Source organism: Dipodomys spectabilis, unplaced genomic scaffold (genome assembly GCF_019054845.1).
Source record: "Dipodomys spectabilis isolate Male_0828 unplaced genomic scaffold, ASM1905484v1 ptg000018l, whole genome shotgun sequence".
Classification (NCBI taxonomy): domain Eukaryota; kingdom Metazoa; phylum Chordata; class Mammalia; order Rodentia; family Heteromyidae; genus Dipodomys; species Dipodomys spectabilis.
The window spans coordinates 10,309,733-10,330,564 of NW_024870695.1; the positions used below are offsets into that span (position 1 = coordinate 10,309,733).

The 20,832-nt window shown below is 46.9% G+C and overlaps 1 long non-coding RNA gene across 1 annotated transcript; it reads left to right on the plus strand.

The window, feature by feature from the left end:
- Window positions 1-19,587: 19,587 nt before the first annotated feature.
- Window positions 19,588-20,625, plus strand: LOC122103580. The gene is made up of 3 exons (XR_006146785.1): window positions 19,588-19,632; window positions 19,815-19,906; window positions 20,606-20,625. It is a non-coding gene; the product is annotated as an uncharacterized LOC122103580 (long non-coding RNA).
- The last annotated feature ends 207 nt before the right edge of the window (window positions 20,626-20,832 follow it).

The following is a 20,832-nucleotide window of genomic DNA, read 5'->3' on the forward strand; positions in this document are numbered from 1 at the left end:
AGTAAGGATGTTTCCTGTTTCTCCATTTACCTAAAGAATGTTATGTTGCAGGGTGCTGGTGGCTCACGCCTGTAATCCTAGCTACTCAGGAGGCTGAGATCTGAGGATCAGGATTCAAAGCAAGCTGGGACAGGAAAGCCTGTGAGACTCTTATCTCCAATAAACCACTCAGAAAACTGGAAGTGGCGCTATGGCTCAAGAAGTAGAGCACTTGCCTTGATCTGAAGAGCAGAGGGACAGTGTCCAGGCCAGATTTCAAGCCCCAAGACCGACAAAAAAAAAGAATATAAAGAATGTTATGTGGGCTGGGAAGGTGGCTCAATGGTAGAACGCTTGCCTTGCATGCCTGAGGCCCTGGGTTCAATTCCTCAGCACCACATAAACAAAAAGAAAAAAGCCAGAAATGGCACTGTGGCTCAAGTGGTAGAGCACTAGCCTTGAGCTGAAGAGCTGAGGGACAGTGCCCAGGCCCAGAGTTCAGGCCCCATGACCAGAACCCCCCCCAAAAAAAAAGAATGTTATGTATTCCAAAACAAGCTCCCTCCCTGCAAAAATTCTGGCCTTGGTACCCACAGTCCTGATATACCTTCTCAGAAAACTTGGGAGGCTGAGATTGTGGCTTAGTGGTAGAGTGCTTACCTAGCATGCATAAAGCCCTGGGTTCGATTCTTCAGTGCCACATAGAGGTATGGTGTGGCTCAAGTTGCAGAGTGTTAGCCTTGAGCAAAAGACACTCAGGAATGGTGCCCAGGCCCTGAGTTCAAGCTCTAGAACAAAGAAAGAAAGAAAAAACAAATCTTGGGAGACTGAGCATACTCTGTTGTCAGACTCTGCTTGTAAGAGCACTAGCCTGCAGCTTAGCCTAACATGCAAGGCCTTAGCTTCCATCCCTAGGGCTTCCTCCCTTCTCCACCCTCCAAAAAATAGCGCTTGATACTCAAAGCAGAAGTGGTAAGGATGGCTGATATGTAGCCTATTAATAATGTTGGGAGGAGGATTTGGCACCACATGTGGAAGGCTTGCCTTGTAGGGCTGAAAGACACAGATTTCCTGTGAGTTCTATGAAACCTTATGTAGATGGGAGCCAGGCCTTGGAAGATGAAGCAGTGATACAGAGTCTGGGACACTAATACTAAGGCTACAAGTAGCCCTGCCTGGACTTCCTAACTGAATTATTAATGCTAATTCAATATGCTTCTTACTCAACCCAGTTTGTTGGATTTCTCTTTGTAGCAGCTATCTCTACAAGAAATGAGTTACATAGGTAGGCACAGGGGTTCAAACTTGTAATCCCAGTTACTATGAAGGCAGAGATAGGGAGGATCACAGTTAAAGGTCAGCCTAGACAGAAATTTAGGAACACCCCAGATGGGGGCTGGGAAAGTGGCTCAGTGGTAGAGTGGTAGAGTGCTTGCCTGGAAGTGACACTGTAGCTCGAGTGGTAGAGCACTAGCCTTGAGCTGAAGAGCTCAGGGACAGCACCCAGGACCAGAGTTCAGGCCCCATGACTGGCAAAAGAAAAAAAAGAAAGAAAAAGAAAAACAAGCTGGGTATGTTGAATAAAGCTATAATGTCATCTATAATTACATCTATACAGAAGAGGGAAGTAGAAAGATGGCTCTACAGGTTAGCCTAAGAAAAGCACTAGATGCTATCATTAAGAATAACTTGAGGGAAAATGAACTGGATGTGGCTCAAATAACACAGTCCCTTCCTAGCAAGTGAAGGCCCTTGGTTCAAAAGCACAAAGAAAAAAGAAAGAAAGAAAGAGCGAAAGAAAGAAGAAAGAAAGAAAGAAAAAGAAGGATGGAAGGAAGGAAGGAAGGAAAGAAAGAAAGAAAGAAAGGAAAGAAGAAAGGAAAAAGAAAGAAAGAAGGAAGGAAGGAAGGCAAGAAAGAAGGAAAGAAAGGAAAGAAGGAAAGAAAGAGAAAGAGAAGAAAGGAAGGAAGGAAAGAAAAAAGGAAGGAAGGAAAGAAAGAAAGAAAAAAGGAAGGAAGGAAAGAAAGAGAAAGAGAGAGAAAAGAAAGGAAGGAAGGAATGAAGGAGAAAGAAAAAGAAAGGAAAGAGGCTGGGAAGGTGGCTCAGTGGTAGAGCGCTTGCCTTGCATGCATGAGGCCCTGGGTTCGATTCCTCAGCACCACATAAGCAGAAAAAGCTGGCAGTGGCGCTGTGGCTCAAGTGGTAGGGTGTTAGTCTTGTGCTGAAGAGCTGAGGGACAGCACCCAGGCCCAGAGTTCAGGCCCCACGACCGACCAAAAAAAAAATTATATATCTTTTGGGGCTGGGAAGGTGGCTCAGTGGTAGAGTGCTTGCCTTGCATGCATGAGGTCCTGGGTTCAATTCCTCAGCACCACATAAGCAGGAAAAAAAAGCCGGAAGTGGCGCTGTGGCTCAAGTGGTAGAGTGCTAGCCTTGAGCTGAAGAGCTAAGGGACAATACCCAGGCCCAGAGTTCAGGCCCCACGATTGGACCCCCCCCCCTCAAAAAAAAGAAAGAAAGAAAGGAAGTAAAGAAAGGAAAGAAAGGAAGAAAGAAAGTAGGAAGCCGGGCACCAGTGGCCCAGGCCTGTAATCCTAGCTACTCAGGAGATTGAGATCTGAGGATCACGGTTCAAAGCCAGCCTGGGCAGGAAAGACTGTGAGACTCCTATCTCCAATAAACCACTAGAAAACCGGAAGTGGTGGTGTAGCTCAAGTGGTAGAGCGCTCACCTTGAGCTGAGAGCTAAGGGACAGCTCCCAAGCCCAGAGTTCAAGCCCATGACCGACAAAAAGAAAGGAAGGAAGGAAGGAAGAAAGGAAGGAAGGAAGGAAGGAAGGAAGGAAGGAAGGAAGGAAGGAAGGAAGGAAGGGAAGGAAGGAAAGGAAGGAAGGAAGGAAAGAAAAGAAAAGAAAAGTGGGTCAGAATGTACCTGCTTATGATCCCCACTACTACCCAGGAATTGGAGGTAACCCATTATTATTCAAGGCTTGCCTGGGTAACATTAGCACAAGACCCTAACTAAAGCGAAATTAAAGCAAAAAGCAATGAGACCCAGATGACAGAGCACTTCAGGTTGGAGTGCCTCAGTACAGTCCTGGAGACTGTCCCAGTACTGAAACTGTAAATACTTTAGCTATTTCTGCAATGATATGCTACAAACAGTCCTGAAATCAGATTGAAATGATGACTCCCTACAAGACTACAGCTAGATAATGTACTTATGCTCTAGCAGTAACTGACTCCTGTTCTTCCTGGGGCAGCCTGGAGAGGCAGTCGCTGCCCAGGGGAAGCTGCTCTTGTGTGAAAGAGGAAGTACTCAATGACCAGCAGATCATCATGAGGCCCTTTCAAGCTGACATTCAGAACTACACTTTTCATTTCTACTTCATCCCATGGACCAAACCAAGCCACATGGGTAAGCCCAAATTCAGGGGACAGGAAAACACAGTTCACCCACAATGAGACCACGGATGCTGGTAGAGCAAGAAGTTGAAGGGAGTAATTCTATCTCAGTGGGAGATGAGTCCTTGTTAGCAAAATGAGTCCCTTGCCATAGCTTAGTCTACTCCTTCCCTTCTCCGCAGCTTAGCATGCTCCCTTCCTAGGCAGCACTAGACCCATGTAGTAAAGTCAGTCAATAACCAACTTCCAACCCTCTTTACCTTGGGATGGCATTTCTCTAGGGCAGCTACCACCATATAAGGCAACAAGAGCCCCTTAGAGTGACCTTCAGGTCTGGGCAGTTGCAGGACTTCTTATCTACCATTTGGACAGCAGCCATAAGTCCTAGTCCCCATGATGAAGCTCCTGGCCCACATGCTCACATCAGGGTCACAGCCTCCTAGCACCTTCTAGCCCCTTCCAAACCTCCTAGGTTATACAGGTCACCCCAGACAATATCCGGTGCTTCTTCTCATTCCTCCCTTGTGAGAAGGAGTCTTGCCAGCCCCCTTTCCAAGCAATAAACCTTTCTTTGTTCTCTGTACTTGGATGTCTGTGTAGTACTCCAGCAAAGTCTATTAATCTTAATTTTGCTAAGAGTGGTGCATTTGGCCAGGAACTAGTTCCCCTCTCCATGAAATTGTTTTTCCCCTCCCTTGGGAATCGTAGCTGTGCCCAGAGGCCTAATTCCCCACTGTCTCTGAGGCAGTCATTCTCTCATTCCTAAATTATGACCCCAGAGGCCTGGACTTTTGCCAGACGGACCCAGTTACCAAAAAGCCTCCTTCTGCCCCTGAGTGCTCTCCCACATCCAATTCACCGGCCTTCATCTGCAAATAGTGGACGTGAGATTCCTATGGTGACCATCTGTCCTTTTCTCAGTCTTACAGCATGCACCTTTCCTCTGAGTTGTCAAAAGTCCAGGTACCAGGCCGCTGTGAGACCTGACAAGAAGGCCCACCACGTGGTCTGAGGTTGGGACTTAGGGGGCTGGATGAGGAAGCATCCTCCTTTGCTCCATGCCCCTTTTCAGGCGTACTCTCCCTAAGAGCAGAACATTGTGGGGATGCCTGGACTGTTTTGGTTAAGTCACCAAAGGGAAATCTTCAGTCTAAGATTCCCCTCTGACTCTCTTTGGGATGCATGCTGGCCTAAGTGCGGCCTCATGGCCTGGCTCCTGGCCTCAAGCACAAGGGCCTTACACCTTTGTGTAACCAAGTGTGGCCTGACTATGACCTAGGGAGCCAATCCAAATGGCCACTTAATGGCACCCTGGATCCCATCATCATTCAGGACTTACACAAGTACTGTGAGCACTCGGGAAAGCAGAGCCAGTACCCTATGTTCCAGCTTTCCTCTATCTCCCTTCTCATCCCAAACTCTGTCTCTCCTGCTTGCCAGTGCAAGTTATGCTAGCAGCTAAGCCATACCCACTAGGCTTAGAAGCCTTGACGACCTCTGACTTTGATCCTGCCAACGAGCTTTCTTCCTCCTGTGGGAGCCAGTTCCCCACTTATCAACCTCAGCTACATTCCGCCCCTTCCCGCAGGTCCCATGCGGCCTCGGTGCTAGCGCCCCAATTTCTCCCCCTCCCCCTCCTCCACCAACTGCTGCCACCAACGGCCCCTTCTCCCCTCCCCCTTCCCTCAACTCTTCCTGCCTTGGCTGGTACCAAGGTTGAGACTGGTACCAACCGCTCCTTCTCCCCTCCTCCCCCCATCTCTAAGGTTACAGCGCCCTCTCCCAAAGTCCCCTCTGCCCCCCTCTTCCACATGAGGCTCCTGCACCCCTCCCCACCTCTCCGGTCCCCCCTTTCTTCCTGATCCCTCCTTTCCCTCCGGTTCCCTCTTTTTTCTCAATCCCTTTTTTCTCTTCTCCTTCCTCTCTGACTCCTCCCCTCTCTTCACCCCCCCCTCTTTCCCCAATTCCCCTTTCTCTGCCCCTCCTCCAACTCCAGCCCCCTTTCCAGCCCCAGCCCCTCCTCCAACCCCTGCTCCTCCTCCAACTCAAGCCCCCTTTCCAACTCCAGCCCCTCCTCTAGTTCCACCTGGTGAGGATTATTCAGCCTTTCCCCCAGCCCCTCACACCTTTTCTGCAGTGGTCCCTCCCGGTGGGGATGCCCATGCAGCCTCCCCTTTCTCTTCTCCCAACTACTCTGCAGCGCCTACTAAACAAATCCCACACCCTTCTCCCAACCTTGCCACCACTGCTACACCATTACTCTCTAAAGCAGTTCAACATACAGCTCCGTTGCTGCCTCTCAGAGAGGTAGCAGGTACCGAAGGTATCTTAAGAGTTCACATTCTGTTCTCTCTACGAGATATGTCACAGATACAACAACGTTTGGGATAGTATACCACCAATCCAGCAACTTTTATTAAAGAATTCCATTATCTCTGTCTCTCTTACAGCCTTACCGTCCACAACATCCACACCATACTAACATCAGCCCTCCTCCCTGAGGAGCAAGGACAGGTGTGGGAAAGGGCTTGGGAACATGCTAATGAGACTCACTTGACAGATCCAACCCATCTGACAGGAACAGAGGCAGTCCCGGATATAGACCCCCCAATGGGACTATAACTCTCTGGCAGATATAGCTGCGAGAAATCATTTCACTACATGTCTAGCTTTTGGCCTCTGCAAAGCTAGTCACAAGGGAGTGAATTATTAAAAAAAAACCAAACAAACAAAAACTCAAGTAATTCAGGGTAAGAAAGAAAACCCATCTGCCTTTCTTCAGTGCCTCACACAGTCATGTCTCCAGTACACTAACCTGGACCCGGAGACACGGGAAGCTCAACAGTGAATCATAACCTATTTTTTCTCCTAATGTTCCCCAGGTATTAGAGCTAAATTTAGAAAGCTGGAAAAGGGACCTCTTACTCCCCAGGCAGAGGTTCTAGAGGCAGCATTTAAGGTTTACAATGGGAGAGAGAAGAAATCCTGCCAGATGCTAGCTCGGGCAATCCACCAACCTGCCTCATCTGATAAGTCTTCCGTCAAAGGGCCTGGACCACTGGGAAAGTGCCACAAATGTGGCCAGGCTGACCACTGGGTATGTACATGTCCCAATCTTCAAATACCACTAAAGCCATGTCCAAGGTGTCACAAAAAGGGACACTGGGCAAGAGACTGTCCCAATACCATACAGGATAATGGGTCATCCACCCCTTCACAGTCCCCTGCTAACCTTATAGGACTGACAACAATAATGCAGGCTCTCTCTCTCCCAGTCCACCCAGCCCACGTGTAACTACCTCCAGACTAAATTCTTCCTCTCAAAGCCAAACTGTCTTCAAACTCTCTCCCTCCCACCTTCCCAGTGATTCCTGTTGCAGCCCACTGCCACTGCTGCGTCTAACTTCAGAACCCAAGCCCCTTCCAACTTCTTGGGGTCCCAGGAGGCACCAGCAGGGTCCCAGGCAATACTGGCAGAGCTCCCTCCTCCCACTTCAGCAGTGGCTCCTGCTGCCCCCTCAGCCCCTCCTCCCACTCCAGTGGTGGCTCTGGCCTCTCCCTTCTTTTCAACAGCCCCTTCTACACCTGCTCCCATGGGCTGTCTCTGCCCCTTCTCCCATTTTACTCCCTCCCATCTTCCCAGTGGTTCCTCCTCCCCATCACGCTCTCAGGACCAAAGCCCTCCTCTCTCTCAAGGCTAACTCCCACGTGTCACCTCTCTCCTCATTCCAGGCCTCGGCCGCCCGTCTCCTTTCCAAGCCCTTCTATCCTCACTCTACAAGCTCCTTCTGCTAACCTCTGTCCCTGCCTCCCTGCCTGCCTGCCTGCCTGTGTGGGCATAAGCCTTACATTTCCCAAGCCCCTTCTCTGGCTAACATCTTCTTCCCTTCTAGACCCTAAGTAAACAGACTTCTGCCCTGTCTGTTGTTAATCCATCACTGACAGTGGCTGGCTGGCTAACTTGCTGGACCAGCTCCTCTCTTTTACTGCTTTCTCCTTTTCCCCACCAGAAAAAATGTCTCCTGATGCTCTTCTCTTGCCACCATGGCATCTCACTTTCCCTCTGTTTTGGAGCTAAGTAGGTTTGTTGGTATTGTTTTTGTTCTTTCTATCCTCTCTGGCCTATTTCCTAACTGTGTTAAGTGTATCTATGGGCTCCAAGATTCAGTCCTTCAAAACATGGCCTCTAAAATCCCAATGCCAGGAGAGCATCTGGGTTCCTTAAAGACACTGGTGGATGGCCCCGGTGGGCCAGCTGCCAGGCAACGGAAACCCTTACAGGGGAGGTCTTTCCACCGCTCTGATAGCCAGCTTGTTGACACTGGACATGCCATCCAAACATCTTTTTGGAGTCACTCAAAAACCCTCCAAAAAATTGTTTCTTTGTCCTGTTTTATGTTTATCTGTTCAGTCTGGTGTCTAAAACCTGGGGATCAATCCATTATGGCATGTCACGTGTCTCTGTGTTCATGTCCTGTCTCCTGTCCATTAATGCATGCCACGTGTCTGTGTTCATGTATACTATGTGTCTCTGTGCTCCTGTCCTGTCTCCTGTCTGTTTTTTGTTTCATTTTTTAACAGACCACGTAGTTTCATCATAAAATAATCCCCCCCCAAAAAAGAAAAAAAACCTTAAATGGCCATTATTAAAAATCTAAGCACGCTCTATGATTTGTGCACAAACATGTCTGTCTGTTTTATCTGTATATAAAATATGTAAAATGGTCATGGTTTCCAAGTCACTTTGCAAGTATTGTACTTGCTGCTTTGTCAATAAAAGCTGTGATTTAAGCTGCGTTGCTTTAAAAATCCTAAGACCTGACTACAAGCCAAAGGGGGGGGGGGGGGGGAAACAGGCAGTTTTAAAAGGTCTTAAGAAAGAAAAAATAGTTTCCTTTGGAATGTAAATTAAGTTGACTGTGATTTATGTCATTCCTTCTGTCCATCTATGCTAAAAGTTAAATGTTGTACATCTGATAATGGCTGATAAAATAAGGCTAAGGTTTTGTTTCTCCATTCTCTCTCCTGTGCACAGATCATCTCCCTTTAAGATCAAGGAACCGGATGCAGTTTGCTCTTGAGCATGGAAAAAGGCCCAGGAGACAAAACAACGTTGTCACAGCTGCCTAAACCAGTGGCACTAGCCTGCAAAAGTCAATGTAAACCAGGTCTTTAACCAATATATGTAGAAATTTTGCAGGAAAACAGCGGGAGGTGTGACAGTCCATACAGGCCGGGCCTAGCCCAGACCCCAGCCATGTTCCATTACACATGACTGAAGCCTGCTGATTCTGGGTAAAAAGCACAAGCCACTACAGATCTAATGAAACTCACACCTTTACATAATCCTGAATTGCTTGTGTTCCCTTCCACCTGTCCGTAATGTTAACCGCCACAAGTCAGACCATAAGTGGTGTATGAACAAAGAATGTGATTTGATTCCTGTGCTACTTTGCAATTGTATCTCTAAAATAAAAAGATGCTAAGTCTAGGTTCTTGGTACAGTGCTAGTTCTTGTAATTCATACATTAAGAAAAAACTACTAATTTTCCTAAAGGTAACTCAGACTACAGAAATTGCCCAGTGTGGGCTGGGAAGGTGGCTCAGTGGTACAGCGTTAGCCTTGCATGCCTGAGGCCCTGGGTTCGATTCCTCAGCATCACATACGCAAAAAGAAAAAAGCCAGAAGTGGCACTGTGGCTCACGTGGTAGAACGCTAGCCTTGAACTGAAGAGCTGAGGGACAACACCCAGGCCCAGAGTTCAGGCCCCATGACCGGAACCAAAAAAAAAGAAAGAAAAAAAAAGAAATTGCCCAGTGTTTCAAAGGGGCATCTAAATCTAGATTAAAATGACTTTGGGAAAAGATATTAAAAATGATATTCCCTTTGTTAAAATTTGGGAAGTAGAGTGGCTAGCTTCCTAGAAAAAAATTAAAAAGTAAATGTTTCAAAACAGAAAAAGATAAACTAAGACTACCAAAATAATTATTTAATAGCTATTATAGTTTGCTCTTATAGTTTTCTTGGAACAGTTTCCAATAGCCCCATAGGGAAGGACAGAGGATTCTTAAAAGTTTGTCAGTGGTAACTTTGGCCCTTAATAAGTTCCAGGTAAGACATGCTTATAAAACTACTTCCAATGACCATCTTTGTTGTTTTAATTGGAGTAAAGTGGCCTTTTGTAAAGACTTGTTGATCTGAGAACTGCGGTTCGAAGCCAGCCTGGGCTAGGAAGATCCCTGTGAAACCGTCATCTCTAATGTGCCAGCAGAATGTGAAAAGCAGAGTTGCTTTGGAGCTCAAAGTGGCAGAGTACTAGCCCTGAGCTGAAGAGCTGAGGGACATTGCTCAAATCCTAAGTTCAAGTCCAGTGATCCACCAAGGAAAATGCCAATTATCCCAGCATGGAGAAAGGCACTCCTGGGACCTTGGCAATGATGGAGCATCCAGAGGCAGTTACAAGCTACTGCCTGGATGGCAGAGATGATGTCAGATCCTGCAGTCACTTGTGTTTGGCCCTTCAAAAATTGATCAGAGATGGAGGTCATAGGAAAGTAGACTGTAAGCATGCCTTTTTTAAATTGTGAAAATACCATACAGAGGTAAGCATGCCTTTCTCCTGGCCATGTCTGACCACTTCTGGGCAGGAACTTACCAGTGATCATGAGTAATAAAAAGCTAAGGTTGTAAAATGTGGGGGATAGCTTAAATCCCAAAACTCCTGTATCTGCTCAATGTCCTAACTGGCAGTGACTTTTAGGCTGACAGCAGCCACCTAAATTCATCTGTTACGGAAAGAGAGTTTGTGAACTTGAGATTATGTCCCTATTGAGATCTGCCTAAAGGCCTACACAGGTAGGCACTGGTAGTGTTATTAGAGATCAATTTTTCTTTGCCAGCCAGAAAAATGCTTTCACAAACCAGAGTGCTAAACAGGCTACAGTGCTGTAGTCCAAAAAACCTAAAATACCAACATGGAGGATCCTCCTCCTCAGAGTCTTCTTTTTTTGGGGGGGGGGGGTGGGGAGGGGTCAGGTAGTGGGGCCTGAACTCTGGGCTTGAGCACTGTCCCTCAGCTCTTCAGCTCAAGGCTAGCGCTCTACCACTTGAGCCACAGCGCCACTTCTGGCTTTTTTTCTTTTTTGCTTATGTGGTGCTGAGGAATTGAACTCAGGGCCTCAGGCATGCAAGGCAAGCGCTCTACCACTGAGCCACCTTCCCAGCCCCTCCTCAGAGTCTTTGCAGGACCACATGCATTGTGACATCTGGTCTTGCCTGTTCCAAATGATTAACACCTGTAATTTTTGTCTGAGGCAGGAACTGGAGATGGGACTTGTGCTCGGGCCTTGCTTGCTTCTGGTGTGCAAACCTGTGGTAGATATAAATACCATCTATGCTGGCTCCTATACCTGAAGAAAGCCTTCACATGAGAGACTGGCAGATACCCTGATGTTATACACCACCCTGGGTTATAATGCTGGAAAATAACACCTGTGCCCAGGTCCAAAATTGTACCCACGACTGTATAGAACTGAAGAGGGACAACTTGTATTTTGTATGCAGAGGGCCATATCTCCTTGCCTAATGGTTGGTTTTTTACCTGTGAAAGTTACACTTTTAATTATATCCCTTCCTATCTGCCTTTAACCTCCACTGCTGCCTAAGCTGTCTAGCTGTTGTGCTGCCCCACAAGGAGCTCTTCCAGCCTCAGTGAGGTCATAAGACTAGTAATCTGGTGCTGGATGAAAGTTGTATTGATAAACTACACCTTCTGTCTAAAGCAGAATATAATGCCCTCACTTTCTCCTTGATTGGGATACCAGGGTTGGCAGTGGGAGCCTATAAGGGTGTCATGTGTTTGGCATGAATAGTGGCAATATGTATGTGTGTATGAGTGTGTGTGTGTGTGTGTGTGTGTGTAAATTGCACCTCCTTTCCATTGCACTGCTAAATCAAGAGCAGCAGGAGCAAAGAGAGGCTATCCTTGACAATCATGCAACCATCGATTATCTACTCTTACTTCATTATCAAGGTTGTGAGGAAGTAAAAAACAAGTGCTGTTTTAACTTAATTGATAACAGCTATGCCATTAAAGAACAAATCAAGCATCTCAAGGAACTGGAAAAAATATCCAACAAAATAAAGGGGATGGGACCTATTTGGATGGCTTATGCCCTGGCTCATGCCTATCTTGGGTCCCTTAATTGCAATTTTGTGCTTTATTTCTATCATGCCTTGCTTGCTTAGGTGCATACAGAACATCTTCATGGGGAAGATGAGACCTGTCTGTCAATCAAATGCTCCTGGGAGGGTACCTGGTTGAGCATCCCTGCTGACTACTTTGCCCCCTCTCAGTAGGAAGCAGCTTCAGAAGAAGAGACCTTCTCAAATAATCCCAACTGGGTGTCCCCCATCATTTATACAAACAAAGAGTTGAGAATGTTAGGGAAATGACTCCCTTCCCATAGCTTAGTCTACTTCTTCCCTTCTCCACAGCTTAGCATGCTCCCTTCCTAGGCAGCACTAGGCCCATGTAGTAAAGGCAGTCAATAACTAACTTCCAACCCTCTTTACCTTGGGATGGCACTTCTCTGGAGCAGCTACCACCATATAAGGCAACAAGAATCCCTTAGAGTGACCTTCAGGTCTGGGCAGTTGCAGGACCCTTTATCTACCATTTGGACAGCAGTCATAAATCCTAGTCTAACATGATGAAGCCCCTGTCCAACACATCCACACCAGGGTCTCCGCCTCCTAGCCCCTTCTAGCCCCTCCTAAACCTCTTAGGTTATATAGGTCACCCCAAATAATAGCTTCTTCTCATTCTTCCCTTGTGAGAAGGAGTCTTGCCAGCCCCCTTTCCAAGCAATAAACCTTTCTTTGTTCTCTGTACCTGGATGTCTGTGTAGTTCTCTGGCAAAGTCTATTAATCTTAATTTTGCTAAGAGCCCTGTTTTGGGCCTGCTCTTGTAGTGGTTCACAGTGCAGTAAAGGAAATGCCTACCATGTGGGGACTGCTCTCTATGAGCTCAGGGGCCCTGACAAAGCAAGAACCACATCTCCCTCCTCACAGCCCTGTTCCCATCCCCAATGCTTAGAAGCAAAACCTGCCTGAGGCATGGCTACGGAATATTACAGATGCATTTGACCTTGTTCTTCAGTATCTCCATGTGATTCCGTATGAAACACAGACAGACCTACTGACAGTCAGCATATAGTGCTATCTGCCTCATAAACTGTAAAGAGATAAGCACCCTTTGGAGCTGAGATCTGTACACAGATGTGTGTGACAACAAATCCTGCAGCTGTTGCCTCCCAGAGGCACTTCCTGAAGAAAGGGCTAAACACCTAAGCAGGTTTGGTGAAATTTCTATCTCTATGAGCTGCTGGAAATGGGAAATATTTATATCACCTGAAAGATCCTATTCTATCAAGGGCCCATTTGAATTGGAAAAGATACATATCACCTAAAATATCCTAGAAAAAAAGCTATCAAAAAGCATAAAAGTAATTAGGGGTGCACACAGACGAAGAATAATAGTCTTGACACTGAGATTCCCCTGCAAAATGCTTACCTGAACTTCTACCTTTTATCCTCCCTAGTGAGTGATTTTTCCGAGCCTTAGGAGAGAAAAAAAAAAAGATTAATCCTAAATAATCTCAACAAATGCAGACAGAGACCAAAAGGGTAGAGAGTATGTATATATTAGAGAGCCCCTAATCACCCAAAGCAATTATTCACTGTCAAGTCACCAGTGCTTAGGCTGGTGCCGATTATGGCCAGAAACTCTATCCTTTTGTCCAGATGCCCCCAAGAAAACTCTTTCCTGGGGCTGGGAAGTTGGCTCAGTGGTAGAGAGCTTGCCTTGCATGCCTGAGGCCCTGGGTTCGATTCCTCAGCACCACATAAGCGAAAAGAAAAAAGCCGGAAGTGGCGCTGTGGCTCACGTGGTAGAGCGCTAGCCTTGAGCTGAAGAGCTGAGGGACAGCGCCCAGGCCCAGAGTTCAGGCCCCACGACCGGACCCAAAAAAAAAAAAAGAAAAGAAAACTCTTTCCTTCTCACCTTGTTTAAAAAGGGTTTAACATGAAGAGAACTTGCTGGCTGCAAGGCGCCGCTTTCCAGTTTCTTTCTGCTTCCTTTGCGAAGGGCCATGTCACCTCTTCCACAGGAAGGAAATGTGGTCAGAAGAGGAGCGGAGGGCCCTGGGCTCTGTGCCCCGAGGGGCTGAGGAGGGGCGGGCCGGCCAGGGGCACACGGGAGGGGAGCCTCGGGGCCATCTTCTGGGACAAGGTGAGGATGAAGCAGGTGTTTTTCAGACCCCGGAGAGCCCAGCCAGGGGAGGCTGGGACTTGGGCCTCGGCTCCCTCGGTTCTGCCCACAGGGCGGCGCCGTGGCCCTCGGGGAGGCGGTCGCAGGAGAGTTGGTCCTTGGTTCCAACCTTCGGGCGTCGGGCGTTGGAAACGCGTTGTCCCCGGCTCCGTGGGCCCGGGCCTGGTAGGGGCACCGGGATGCAGAGATGAAGGGACGCGGGTCGCCGCCCTGGGTGAGGAAAGGCGGTTGGCCCTGCCACAGGTGAGGAAGGCGGTTGGCCCCGCCCTGCATTCTGCAACTGACCTCTCCAGTGGCTCCGCCTTCCGGAGGCGGGACTTAAGTGGGGAGCCAATGTGATGGCCAGGGTAGGAAGCAGCCACAGGCTCAGGCCTGAAGGCCCAGGTTTGTCAAGGTCTTATGGCTGGCTGGACAGTCAGGTCTGGTGGGAGATAAACCTTTCCTTCAGGTGCTCTCCCGCCCTACCTCACACTGTCTCTACACTAGAACACAGCCCATCCATCCGTTGCCTTCTGCAGAGCTGGGGAGGAAGAGCCCAGTGTCCCACACCAAAGTTCCTCCCCAGAGCAAAACCTCTCCAGCTGATCTCACTGACAGCTTTCAAGAGGGACCAGAAGACAGGCTGAGGCAGAGGCTTCTGGTGTACATGTTTCTTCCTTTTGCCTCCAGCCTCAGCACGAATGTGCTTGGCGTGCAGGCCATGGATAAACACAGCCTCCAGGGCACTGCACATGATGTTGGCATCGCTGTCTTCACTTGTGACCACCGTATCCAGTGACACATACTGCTTCTGAAGTGCTTTCATGGATCCTACCAGTTTCTTCTTGATGACCTAGGCAATGCCACACAAAAGACATCTTTAGAAGAAAATCCTACAGTTCCTAGACTATAACCCTTGGCCTGTTGCTCAATTCCTGTGCAACCACATTACACACTCACCAGTGTACAGATTCCTTCTGAAAAATTAGTACTAAATAGAGAACTTGTTTTGAAGATTTTTTGTTATAAATTCTTTTCATTTTCAAACCAAAGTTCAGTAGATGTATGGTCCTATAATCTAGTGTTTAAATACTGGCTCCAGTACAGGTACAGCTACCTGGAGACTGGGTAAGACAAGAGTGAGGCTTCTTAGCTGATTAACATGACCAAGGTTCTGTAGAGGTAAGCAAAGGTATAAAAAGTACTGCACTAGAACACCAAAAATACCTAGAAATGGCTGGAGGTATGACTCAGTGGTAAGAGAGTATGCTTAGCATCATGTTAAAAATACAGAAGTGCCGTTATATTGGGAAAAATCCAAGCCAGACACCAGTGGCTCAGGCTTGTAATCCTAGCTACTCAGGCTGAGATCTGAGGACCATAGTTTGAAGCCAGCCTGGGCAGAAAAATCTGGGGGAGTCTTATGTCCAAGTAATCAGCAAGAAGCCTGAAGTGGGGCTGTGGCTTAAGCAGGAGAATGCCAGCTTTGAGCAAAACAAAAGAACAAACAAACAAGAATACAAGGCACTGATTTCAAGCCCCAGTAGCAGAGTGCCCGTGCATATGCATACTCCAAGGCTTCAGAGCCAAAGGGTCTCGGATCTGTTAGTAACCAGTTGGAGCACCTCAGACATTTCACTTTCCCTCTCTGAGCCTCAACTTCTTCACCTGTTAAGTAGAAATAATACTTCTAGATCATGGCACTAAGGACATTACTACTTGAGGGTAAAATGAATTGTTAATTCATCATCCTGTCCCCAATACTTAGCACTGTGCCTGGAACCTGTAAGTACATGTAATGAATATATTACAGGGCTGGGAAGGTGGCTCAGTGGTAGAGCACTTGCCTTGCATGCATGAGGCCCTGGGTTCGATTCCTCATCACACATAAGCAAAAAGAAAAAAAGCTGGAAGTGGCACTGTGGCTCAAGTGGTAGAGTGCTAGCCTTGAGCTGAAGAGCTGAGGGACAGTGCTCAGACCCAGAATTCAGGCCCCACGACCAGACCCCCCCCCCCAAAAAAAAGAATATATTACAAAATGTAAAGTATTTTGGATTTGTAAATTTTACTCAATCATAGGTATAAGTATGTTAAAACTACAGAAAGGGTTGCAGAAAATTTGGTTTGACATGAATGATGGGCTTACAGGTAAATATTTTACTCCTTTTTTTGACTCTAGCCCAAATACTAAATGTAAAATTCTCTGGAAAGCTAAAATTAAAAAAAGTTAATTAAAACTAACAAGCCATAGTTCACAGATCATAAAATTCACCCATTTAAATGATGGGGTTTAATAATTTTTAACTTACTTAGAGAAGTGTGCAACCTTCACCACTGTCTAACTTTAGGCCATGTTCTTCACTCTCAAAAGGAATATTCTGAGCTGAGCACTGGTGGCTCATGCATGTAATCCTAGCTACTCAGGAAGCTGAGATCTGAGGACTGTGGTTAGAAGCCAGCCTGGACAGGAAAATCTGTGAGACTCTTATCACCAACAACTTACCAAAAACAAGCTGGAAGTGGCGCTGTGGCTCAAGCGGTAGAATGTTAACCTTGAGCAAAGGAAGCTCAAGGACAGTGCCTAGGCCCTGAGCTCAAGCCCCATGACTAACAACAGAAGATTTTTTTTTTTTTTTAAAAAGGACTATTATATATTAGTGGTTGCCAGGGGCTGTAGAAGAGGGGAATTGGGAGTGACTGCAGTCATTAATCTATTTTCAGTCTCTACAGATCTGCCTGTTCTGCACAATTCCTATGAATACATTCACATAGTGTGTGATCTTTTATGTCCTGCTTCTTTCATTTAGCATAAGTGTCTTAAGGTTTATCTAGGCTTTAGAATATATCACGATTTCATTCTGCTCCCTTTCTTTGTGCTGGTACTGGGGCTAGAACTCAGGATCTCTTGATTTTGCTTAGCTTCACTCAAGGTTGGTACTCTACCTCTTGAACTGACCCTCCACTTCTGCTTTTTTACAGGTTGAAATTGCAATCTCAAAGTGCAATCCTCCAGGTCTCAACCTCCTGAGTAGCGAGGATTACAAATGTGAGCCACTGCCTGCTGGCAATTTTCCCACATTATTGTCAAGCTTGTTTTTGTCTGTCTTAAGTCACTAGCCATCCTAGGGGATATAAAGTAGTACCTCATTCTAGTTTTGATTTGCATTTCTCTGAACCAAATGGTAATAAGTATATTTTTGTATATATACTGGTCATTTATCTTCTTTGCAGAAATATCTTTTCAAATCATCTGTCCATTTTAAAATTGGAGTTATCTTTTTTCTCCCCAGTCATGGGGCTTGAACTCAGGTCTGGGAATGTCCCTGAGCTTTTTTACTCAAGGTTAGCACCCTACCACTTGGAGCCATAGCACCACTTCTGATTTTCTGGTGGTTAACTGGAGATAAGAGTTTCAAGGGCCAGCACCAGTGGCTCATGCTTGTAATCAAAGCTACTCTGGAGGTTGAGATTGGAGGGTCTGAATTGGAAGCCAGTCAGGCTTTGAGTATCTTTTTATAGCTGAGTTATAAGAGTTTTATAGACCTGATAAGATTATCTTCTCTTTTTGTATAGTCTGTCTTTTCACTTTCTTAACATGTCCTTTGAAGCACAAAATGTTTTAACCTTAAAAGTCCAGTTTTTAATGGTTTTTAAATGGAAGATATTATTAGATTATATTAAAAGTACAGGGCTGGGAATGTGGCTTAGTGGTAGAGTGCTTAACCTAGCATGCATGAAACACTGGGTTCAATTCCTCAGTACCACATAAACAGAGAAAGCCAGAAGTGTCACTGAGGCTTAAGTGGTAGAGTACTAGCCTTGAGCAAAAGAAGCTCAGGGACAGTGTCCAGGACCTGAGTTCAAGCCCCAGGACTGGCAAAAAAAATAAAGGATAAAAGGTACAAACTATTTCCAACTGAGTGAGGATAAATAGGCACACACCCTCAAGAAACCCATACCCTCAGGAGATCAGTCCAAGTTAGACTTTGCTAGAAGGCTAATCTGGTCTAGGTTTAGGGCCAGGTTCCAGATCAGGAGGAAAGGGGAAAGGAGTTTGCTTGAGAGCCAGAAGGGAGACAGATGGTGCTGTCCTCTAGTGGTCATAGGGGAAATACATAGTAAGCAGATCAGCAGATCAACAGGTGGAATGCAGGGGGTGGGGGTGGATTGTGGGTATGGGCTGCATAACCGAACCTGGGCAATGTCCCTGAACTTTTTTGCTAGAGGCAAGTGCTCTACCATTTCAGCCACAGCTCCACTGAGCTTTTAAATGGTTTACTGGAAATAAAAGAGTCTCAAGGACTTTCCTGCCTGGGCAGGCTCTGAATTGTGATCCACAGATCTCAACCTCCTGAGTCACTAGGATTACAGGCATGAGCCACCAGCACCTGGTTCAGAACATATACTTTTGAGTTTTGTTTTTTTTTTGGAGGTGGCCAGTCCTGGGGCTTGAACTCAGGGCCTTGGGCACTGTCCTTGAGCTTTTGTGTGCTCAAGGCTAGCACTCTAGCACTTGAGCCACAGCACCACTTCTGTTTTTTCTGTTTACATGGCACTGAGGAATTGAACCTAGGGCTTTGTGCATGCTAGGCAAGCACTCTACCACTAAGCTACATTCCCATCCAAGAATGTAGACTTCTTAAGGCTATAGTTCTTCTAGCATCGTTTTCTAAGTGAAGAAAGAAAAAAATCTTGGCTTCTACCACAAAAGCCATGTCAGTATCAGTGTTACTAAGCCTTCAGTCTGCACTCTCTCCAAAGGAACTGTGTCAATCAAGACAGCAGAGTTCTCCAAGAAGGGGAAAGGGGATCTGAGGGGCTCTGGTGAACTGGTCACTAACAGCTATTTGAAAAATGGTAAGTTTTCAGAGATAAAAGCTACCACTGTACCCTACTAGAGAAACAAAAGACTAATGCTTGAGCCAGGCACCGGTGGCTCACGCCTGTAATCCTAGCTACTCAGGAGGCTGAGATCTTAGAATCACGGTTCAAAGCCAGCCTGGGCAGGAAAGTCCGTGAGACTCTATATCCAATAAACTACTAGAAAACCAGAAGTGGTGCTGTGGCTCAAGAGGTAGAGTGCTCACCTTGAGCTGAAGAGCTGAGGGACAGTACCTAAGCCCAGAGTTCAAGCCCCATGACCCACCAAAAAAAAAAATAAAGACCAACGCTGGGAATAGCTATTTTAAACCAAATCAGTCCCTTGAACAAACTGATGTAACTACAGACTGTGGCAGAAGGTTGTATAGAAATACCTGGTCTTGGGCTGGGAAGGTGGCTCAGTGGTAGAGTGCTTGCTTTGCATGCATGAGGCCCTGGGTCTAATTCCTCAGCACCACATAAGCAAAAAGAAAAAAGCCATAAGTGTCGCTGTGGCTCAAGTGGTAGAGTACTTGCCTTGAGCTGAAGAGCTGAGGGACAGTGCCCAGGCCCAGAGTTCAGGCCCCACCACTGGACCCCCCCCCCCCAAAAAAAAAGAAAAAGAAAAAAAGAAATCCCTGGTCTTGTGGGTGCTGGTAGCTCATGCCTGTAATCCTAGCTACTCAGGAGTCTGAGATCTAAGGATCATGGTTCAAAGCCAGACACCAGAAGTGGCTCTGTAGCTCAAGTGGTAGAGTGCTAGCCTTGAGCTGAAGAGCTGAGAAACAGCGCCCAGGCCCAGGAAAAACAAAACAAAACAAACCACCTTTGTCATTTACCAGCCCTGTAATCACTTTCCACTAACTGTATGGTTTTGAGATGAAATGTCCCCCTAGAAGGGCCATGTATTCAAGGCTTGCTCCCCATCTAGTGGTGCTAATGATGGACGATTGAATCATGTGGGCACTGGAAGCATTGCGCAATGGGTCTCCTTTGACTTTTGTCTCACAGGTGTGGAACAGAGGATCATGCAGATGCAGTGAAAAAGCTCTAGAACTCCACCAAGCTCCTGCAAAAGGTGATTCATTCTGAAGACAGGGGAGAAAGCCTGGGCCCTACAGTAGGTTCTCCAGACTCTACCCTCACTTTGGATCAAAAGTATGGGTTTGTTTGAAGAGGTAAGGGGAGAATGAAGTGGTGAGAAGTGGGGCTCTCTCTTATCCTTTCCACCTTTTTACTCAGATTTCACTTCCATTTTAGAATAAGCTGAATCTGCTCAGAGACCTGACTGTGCACGTTGCCCACAGCCTCCGGAGTAGCCTGGATTGCAGAGATGTGGTCACACTTCACAGGTGAGAAGCTAGCTACTTTAGAGCTGGGCAAGGAAACTGCGTGGGGCTTGGATTCTAGCCTCTCCACTCTCTGCCGAGCCTTGTAGGAGGTGGGTTGCTAGAACATATGGTGTTCCAGGCTGAAGAGACCCTAAGAAATGTGTTACCCACCAGATTCCCTGGCTTTGATAGTACCATCTTCACAAGATATAACAAGTAACGTTGTGACTTTCATTAGCATCTTCCCTTACCTCCTTTTTTTTTTTTTTTTGGTCGGTTGTAGGACTTGAACTGTGGGCCTGGGCACTGTCCAGTGCTCTACCACTTGAGTTACAGCGCCACTTCCAGCTTTTTCTGTTTATGTGGTGCTGAGGAATTGAACCCAGGGCCTCAGGCATGCAAGGCAGGCACTCTACCACTAAGCCACCTTCCCAGCCCCTCCCTTGCCTCTTTCACCATCCAATACACATTCTCTTCTCCTGATGAGTCCCACTGAAGGGAGATGGAAATCCCTTGTTTATAAACTGCTGAGGTAGAGAAGGGTGTCTTGCTGCTCTTCCATCATCAGCATCTCTTTGCTAAGGGGTGTGGGACTTAGCCCAAGTAGAAAGTAGTGAGGCCTGCCACTCATCTTCCTGTCTCCCAATCAGGAGCCAGGCCTCCTGCCCTGTCACAGCTACCACTCCACTCTGGATCTCAGATCTGTGTCCTTGGTTGTAGGAAGGAGGGCGATTCTGAGTTCATGCATATCATTGCCAATGAGATTGGGTCAAAGGTAAGAGGAACATGAGATTCTCCATGCTCCAGGGAGAGACCTGGGGAGCAGAGCTTTCAGTAAGGGGCACTGGCTTAGCTGAAGCCACTGCACATTAGCACATGCAGAACAGGGAGCACAAACTCATTCAGTACTGTTTTCCTAGCACCAGCAAGGAGCTGAGCGCTGAGGT